The sequence below is a fragment of the Lolium rigidum genome, chromosome 4, assembly GCF_022539505.1.
Source record: "Lolium rigidum isolate FL_2022 chromosome 4, APGP_CSIRO_Lrig_0.1, whole genome shotgun sequence".
NCBI classification, from domain to species: domain Eukaryota; kingdom Viridiplantae; phylum Streptophyta; class Magnoliopsida; order Poales; family Poaceae; genus Lolium; species Lolium rigidum.
In genome coordinates this window covers 22056316-22063186 of record NC_061511.1, presented here as the reverse complement: position 1 = coordinate 22063186, position 6871 = coordinate 22056316, and positions in this window count along the sequence as shown.

Sequence of the window (6871 nt, the reverse complement as noted above, 5' to 3'; positions counted from 1 at the left end):
GATAACCTCGAGAGCCGATCGAGGCTCAGTATTTAATGTTTACGTGTATGCCATGCAGAAACTAAGCGAGGCATCTCCATCACCTTCCCGACCGTGCATAGGTCAGTGGCACGCCCTTGCACCAAAGATCGGACGTGTGTACCGCAGGCTTTGCGGGCCGTCGTCGGAGGGACCAGGGCCAGCCGCAGCCCTAAGTTGTTCCCGGCCTCTACCGTGCTGCCCGTCGCTGCCCGCCGGTGGGTTTTGACCGCAACACATTCTCGGCACGACCCGGTGGGGACAAGCTTCGACATCAACCACATCGCCATCTACATCCGAGATGGCGGACGGCACTCCGAGCCACGTACGAGGATCCGACCGACGAGCTCAAGAAGAAGTATGACGAGGTCAAAGCAATCCTCGAAGCCGACCTCATCGGCTCTTTTCACGTAACCCGCTCACATGGCATCGATGGAAGGGGTTCTCGCCCGATGGTGCACTCGATGGGATAGACCTCTCCGCCCCGTCGGAAGAACGCACTGTGGTCCCTACGTCGGAGATCAACTACATGGTGGCTCACTCGCCGCACCGCCACTCGAGAACCTCGGTGAACACTTTGGAGCGTGTCGCTCTCCGGTGATCCAGAGATCATGAGGCACCCGCACTCTCCGTCAGACCAGCTCTCGGACACACCAAGGAGAGATGCCACTCCAGTCCCGTCCACCGCTGCCATTTGCGTTGGCAGCACCGTGAGTGCCGAATCCACCGGCATTCGTCGTCTACAAGATCGGTGGTGACCCTAGTGACCGCCGCTCTTGCATGAGGCGCCTAAGGAGATCCCTCACGGGTACATGTGCACATACGTGCCAGACTGCGGTAACTGGGCGCTCACAAACCAGGCCGCGACATCAGGGACTTGTGGAAAAGCAGGAGGAACATCAACGACAGATCTTGAGAAGCAGACGTGGCTAGCTAAATATGCCACCCCGACGAACCTCCAGAGCTCAGCTCCTGCAGTTGGCTCAGAGCTGGAAAAGCAAACATGGCTGGCTAAGTACGCCACTCCGGCGAATCTTCAGAGTTCGACTCCTACGGCCAGCACCGTGGATCAGATCAGCACGATCCTGAGGGACCAGTTCGGCATGGTGCCGAAAAGGAGGACAATCGGCTATTCCAAGCCGTACCCCGATGAATACGAGTTGGTCCCGCTACCACCCAAGTATCGGCTCCCCGACTTCTCCAAGTTCAGTGGATCGATGGTTCCAGCTCCATCGAGCATGTGAGCCGATATTTGGCACAGCTAGGAACGGCCTCGGCCGTCGGATCCACTACGCGTGAGGTTCTTCGCACAGTCCCTCACGGGATCGGCTTTCGGGTGGTACACTTCGTTGCCACCGGACTCGATCCGGACTTGGAAGCAGCTTGGAAGAACAGTTCCACATGCAGTTTCACTCGAAGCTTCCGAGGCCGGTCATTGCCGATCTAGCTCAAATACGTCGAAGCGTGGAGAAACCGTGGCAGAATACATCCAGCGCTTCAGAAATCTGAGGAACCGATGTTATTCGGCTCGTGTGACTGAAAAAGAAGCAGTCGAGTTGGCAGTGGTGGGCCTTGCCTCACAAATCAAGGACATGGCCTCCCAAGCAGACTATCCTTCACTGGCGCACATGGTTCAGAAACTGTCAGCATATGAACAAGCGCCATCCGGACTTGTACCAGGACAAATTCAAGCGTGCGGTAGTCCCGGTTGAGGCAGATGAAGACGAAGGCTCTGCGGGAGATCAAGAGGTAGCAATGGCTGAATGGACTCGGGGCAACCCCCGTGTCCCGCAAATGGGTTAAGCCACCAGTGTCCGCCCTGTAGGGTTTGATTTTGACGTGACCAAAACTGAGCAAATCTTCGACCTCTTACTCAAGGAGAAGCAGCTGAAGATACCCGAAGGCCTCAAATTCCCCACTGTGCATGAGCTGAACGGAAAGCCATACCGCAAATGGCATAACTCGCTCTCCCATGCCACCAACGACTGCAGGGTGTGGCGTCAGCAGATCCAAATGGCGATAGAACAAGGACGACTGATTTTCAACCAGTACGCCATGAAGGTCGACACCCACCCCTTTCCCGCCGTTAACATGGTGGAGTACACCTACCCTGAAGGTTGCCAGCCAGGATCCTCGTTCAGCATCAACATGGTAGGACCTGGGCACCACTCTGGCAAGGATGGAGACGAGGGCAGCTGCTCTCGTAGCAAGGACACAGAGGAGGCCGCTCCACGCGATCGGCTCCGTCACGATGGCAAGCGCTACGTCACGTAGGGAGAAGTGAAGAACATAAGATATCAGCGACCCCTCTCTGATCACCTCCTCAATAAGTATGTGAGTCAAGTATGACCAACGCCGACGATCCAGACGATGATGATGAAAGAGATCGTCCGGCTAGGGACGCCAGGAGACATCGTCGGCATGATCGCGATGAGGAGGAGTACGAGCGCCGTGCCAAGGAAAAGTCGAGGGAGCAAGAACGACGAAGATAGGCACTCGGGACTGCCCCTTCTTCGTACACCGCCGGGATTCAGGAATGAGCCGATTGCCTACAATCGGCAATTGCCCGTAATGCAACCAGAAGAAGAAGGAGGCAGCCAACGTGTCCGTGTTCAAACGTCTAGGGCCTCTCCCACCACAAAGCAAACGCGCCGAGTCCCCTCGGATGGAAGATCTCGAGGATTCGGGAGACGAGGGAGAAGAAGAAGAAGACAGGTACCACCGGCCAAGGTGGTGCCCTGATGGACTCAGCCGTTCCCAGAAGCGTAGGGTTCAGCGACTGCGTGGCTTGGAGGAAGCCGAAAGGTTGTACCTGCACACGCTAAGGAAGGCGCGGCCTGATCTAGCCGCGAAGATCCAGCGAACCCTGGATGAAGAGGGTCGACCACAAAAAATGGTGTGGCGCCCCAAGCAAAGGAAAGCCGATGATGAGACATCGGCCGGCACAAACATGGTGTTCATCCTTCCTTCGGAGTTCAATGCTCCAGATTAGATGAGGCACCCGTGGCACAACTTGATCGCGGCCCACGGCCGGTTATCTTTGAGAAGCCACGAGAAAGAAGCTGCGTACATCCGAAGGCCCCGTACTTGCGAGGTTATATCGATGGGAGGCCTGTCAATAAGATGCCGGTGGACACCGGAGCGGCAATCAACATTATGCCATACTCTATGCTACGTCGGTTGGGACGCTCTAGCTCGGATCTAATCAAGACCAACGTAACATTGAGCGATTTCAACGGCCAGCGTCCGACGCACAAGGTGTTCCGAACGTGGATCCGACCGTAGGAAGGAAGACTATCCCTACGACGTTCTTCATCGTCGATAGCAAGAGCACCTATGCCGTTCCGCTAGGAAGAGATTGGATCCACGCCAACCGTTGCATTCCCTCCACGATGCACCAATGCATAATACATGGGATGGAGATGAGGTAGAGGTCGTCCAGTGCCGATGACTCAGCCGAAATTTCAACGGCCGGCATGAACGCTTGGGAGGCAGCAGGTCAAGAGCCACTCGTGTATCAATTTGGACGATCGCGAGCGCATCGACGTGACGAAGGGCAGGGTTAGGCTGGTCTTATCCACCGGCCTGACTGTGTAGCAAGAACAAACCGATGAGCAAACGTGGCGAGGCCGATCCTTGGGATCGGCCCCAAGGATCTATGAATGAACATTACAGAGCCTTCATCGAACGCTTCAATCAATATGGAGGCCGATTCCAGCAATCGGCCAAACTCATCCTCACCACCTGTTCTGCTTGTGTTCAACAACAATCTGCTGGCAGCGGTTACATCGGCTGACGAAAGTCAACATTGGTCCTACCAGAGCCGACGTTCAAATACAATGCCTTGGCTAAACTACAGAGCCGATATCTGCAGTTACCTGACAGATTCGGCTCGGGGGGCACCTAAACCAGATGAACATGTGAACATGTGCGATGAACATGTGTACAGTGAAATATTGGGGGCCGACTAGAAAAATCGGCTAGTAAAAAAATAAATTTCATGACATATATTTTCATGAGACAAGCCGATGCACGCCATCGACTCTAGTATAACTACGCAAGATCTACCGACTACGTGTTCAAAGCACGGATCTTCACCAAGTCTAGTTCAGCCGTGGGGCCTCTCGCTTCCTCGAGGGAGTAAAACAATGAGAGCTTCCTCAGCCTGCCTTGAGCCGATTCTCGTGCCCGAACCTTCTTGTCGAGGATTTTCAGCACAACATTGGTGCTAGTTCACGGGGAAGAGGCAATCGATGGGGTCAAGAGCTACTGAATCGGCTGGTGTCTCGAGGAATATCGAGTTCCAAGCGTTGATCGGCTCTGGTGCATCCTCACCGACATTCTCGCCTTGGCTGAGGCTCGGGGGCAGCATGGCCCGGTAGATGCTCTGTTGTAGGAGCCGATTGAGGTGCCATCGGCTGATCCTTCATGGCAACCTTCTTCACGAAAATGATGAGCTGTTGTGAAGGAGACCATTGGGCCCGGTTGGAAGAAGTTCAAAGGCTTTCCCGAAGACTCTACGTTATCCACCAGATCTCAAGATCATCACTTGAAGAATTGAAGGATGTTGATTGTAAAGGACCGATGCGTGGCTATCGGCTCATTACGCATTGGCTAAGGGGACAAATCGGCAAAATCGCATGAGGGGAAATCGGCTAAATTAAGCTCAAAGGAAATCGGCAAAATCAAATTGGGAGAAGTTCTTCATTGATAAGCAAGATTTCTTACATAAAGAGCTGATTGCTCTCAAAAGGAAGTACTAGGGGATACATTGCCCCATCTACTACTACTGATCCTATGCTAAAAGTCCTATCTACGGGCCGTCACTGCCCTCGTCATCGCCGTCGTCTCCACTGTCGGCGCTACTCCCGGCGGGCTCGTCGTCGCTGCTCCAGCGACCGCCGGCCGGGCCCTCATTGTCCTCATCCTCTTCGTCAGCGTCGTCGTCGTCGCTGTCGAAGTCGCTGAGGTTCCCCGGCCAAGGGCAGAACCGTTTGGCCGGCGGCTCGTCGGAGGAGGTGTCGTCCTCCTCCTCCTCCTCCTCCTTCTCCTCCTCCTCCTCCTCGAGGGAAGTCGTCGCAGAGTAGCGATCGTCATCGCTGTCCTCCTCCGTTTCCCCGTCGGCGAGGAAGCGGAGGTCGCTTCTCCGTCGGTCAAGGACTTGTCGTCCTCGCACCGCACGGAGAAGTCGTGGCTAGACTCCTCCCCGGCCTCGATGGCGCGGCGGGCGTTCGCCGCGTGGACCTCCTCCTGGTTCGGCTCCGGAGTCGGCTCGCGGGAAGAGGAGGACTGGGTGGAAAGATCCGATGAGGCAGAGGAGGAAGAAGACATTGTGGCGCAGGAGGGTTTTTTGGAGTGCTAATGCGAAGGGGATGCGGAAGTAGAACTGTGCGAAGCGGTTAAATAAAAGGGGATATAGTGGAAATTCAATGCCACAGCAGTTTCCGAGGAAGTGGTGCCTAAAAGAAAAAAAAAACTGCCAGGTCACGCGGAGAAGTTGAGAAGGCAAGGCATCATGATGAAGGATACTGCGACGGTTCTGCCACGACATGACCCGACGAAGGAAAAGCAGAGTGATTTTGGAATTATCAATTCCAAAACCAGGGGGGCATGTGTTATCACCAGAATTTGACCGAGTCAGAGGTGGGCCGCGATCAAGATGGACTTGAAGATTATATACGAAGGAAATATGTGAATCGGCCTTATATGCAAAGTTTGGGCTAATTTGCCCTTGTATCTGTAACATAGTAGATTACGTGTCGGTTAGTTAGAGTTTGCCTCGTGCACGGTTGGGATTATTCCCACGTTAGAAAGTCCCCTGGACTATAAATATGTATCTAGGGTTTATGAAATAAACAACAACCAACGTTCAACCACAAATCAATCCTGGCGCATCGCCAACTCCTTCGTCTTGAGGGTTTCTACCGATAAGCATCATGCTGCCTAGATCGCATCTTGGGATCTAGGCAGCACAAGCTTAAGTTGTTCAAGCGTTGCTCGTACTGAAGCCTTTTTGATGGCGAGCAACGTAGTTATCTTAGATGTGTTAGGGTTAGCATTGTTCTTCGTATCATATGCTGTCGTAGTGCAACCCTTACGCATCTAGCCGCCCTTACACCTATCTTAGGTGTAGGGGCGGCACCCCGCTTGATTATAATTTAGTAGATCCGATCCGTTACGGTTGCTCCTTGTTCTACAAGGATTAGTTTAATATCTGCAATAGTTAGGCCTTACAATGGGTTGGAGGATCCAGCGGCACGTAGGGTGTCGTTTGCTAGTCCTAGACAGGATGTTCCGGGATCAACCTCGTGTTGGTTTTTAGGCCCTATCTAGGATCGGCTTACGATCACCGTGCGTGGCCGCGAGGCCCAATCGTGAGTAGGATGATCCGATTATGCGGTGAAAACCCCGAATCGTCGTAGATCGTTTTAGCTTTATCTTGATCAAGCAGGACCACCATATATTCGTGCACCTCGTACGAATCATGGGTGGATCGGCTCCTTGAGCCGATTCACAGGACAACCTGAGAGCCGATCGAGGCTCGTATTTAATGTTTACGTGTATGCCATGCAGGAAACTAAGCGAGGCATCTCCATCACCTTCCCGACCAGGTATAGGTCGGGTGGCACGCCCTTGCATCAAGCATCGGACGTGTGTACCAGAGGCTTTGCGGGCCGTCGCTCGGAGGGACCAGGGCCAGCCGCAGCCCTAAGTTGTTCCCGGCTCTACTGTGTTGCCCGTCGCTGCCCGCCGGTGGGTTTTGACCGCAACAGATCCTCGATCGGCTCTCAGGTTATCCTGTGAATCGGCTCAAGGAGCCGATCCACCCATGATTCGTACGAGGTGCACGAAT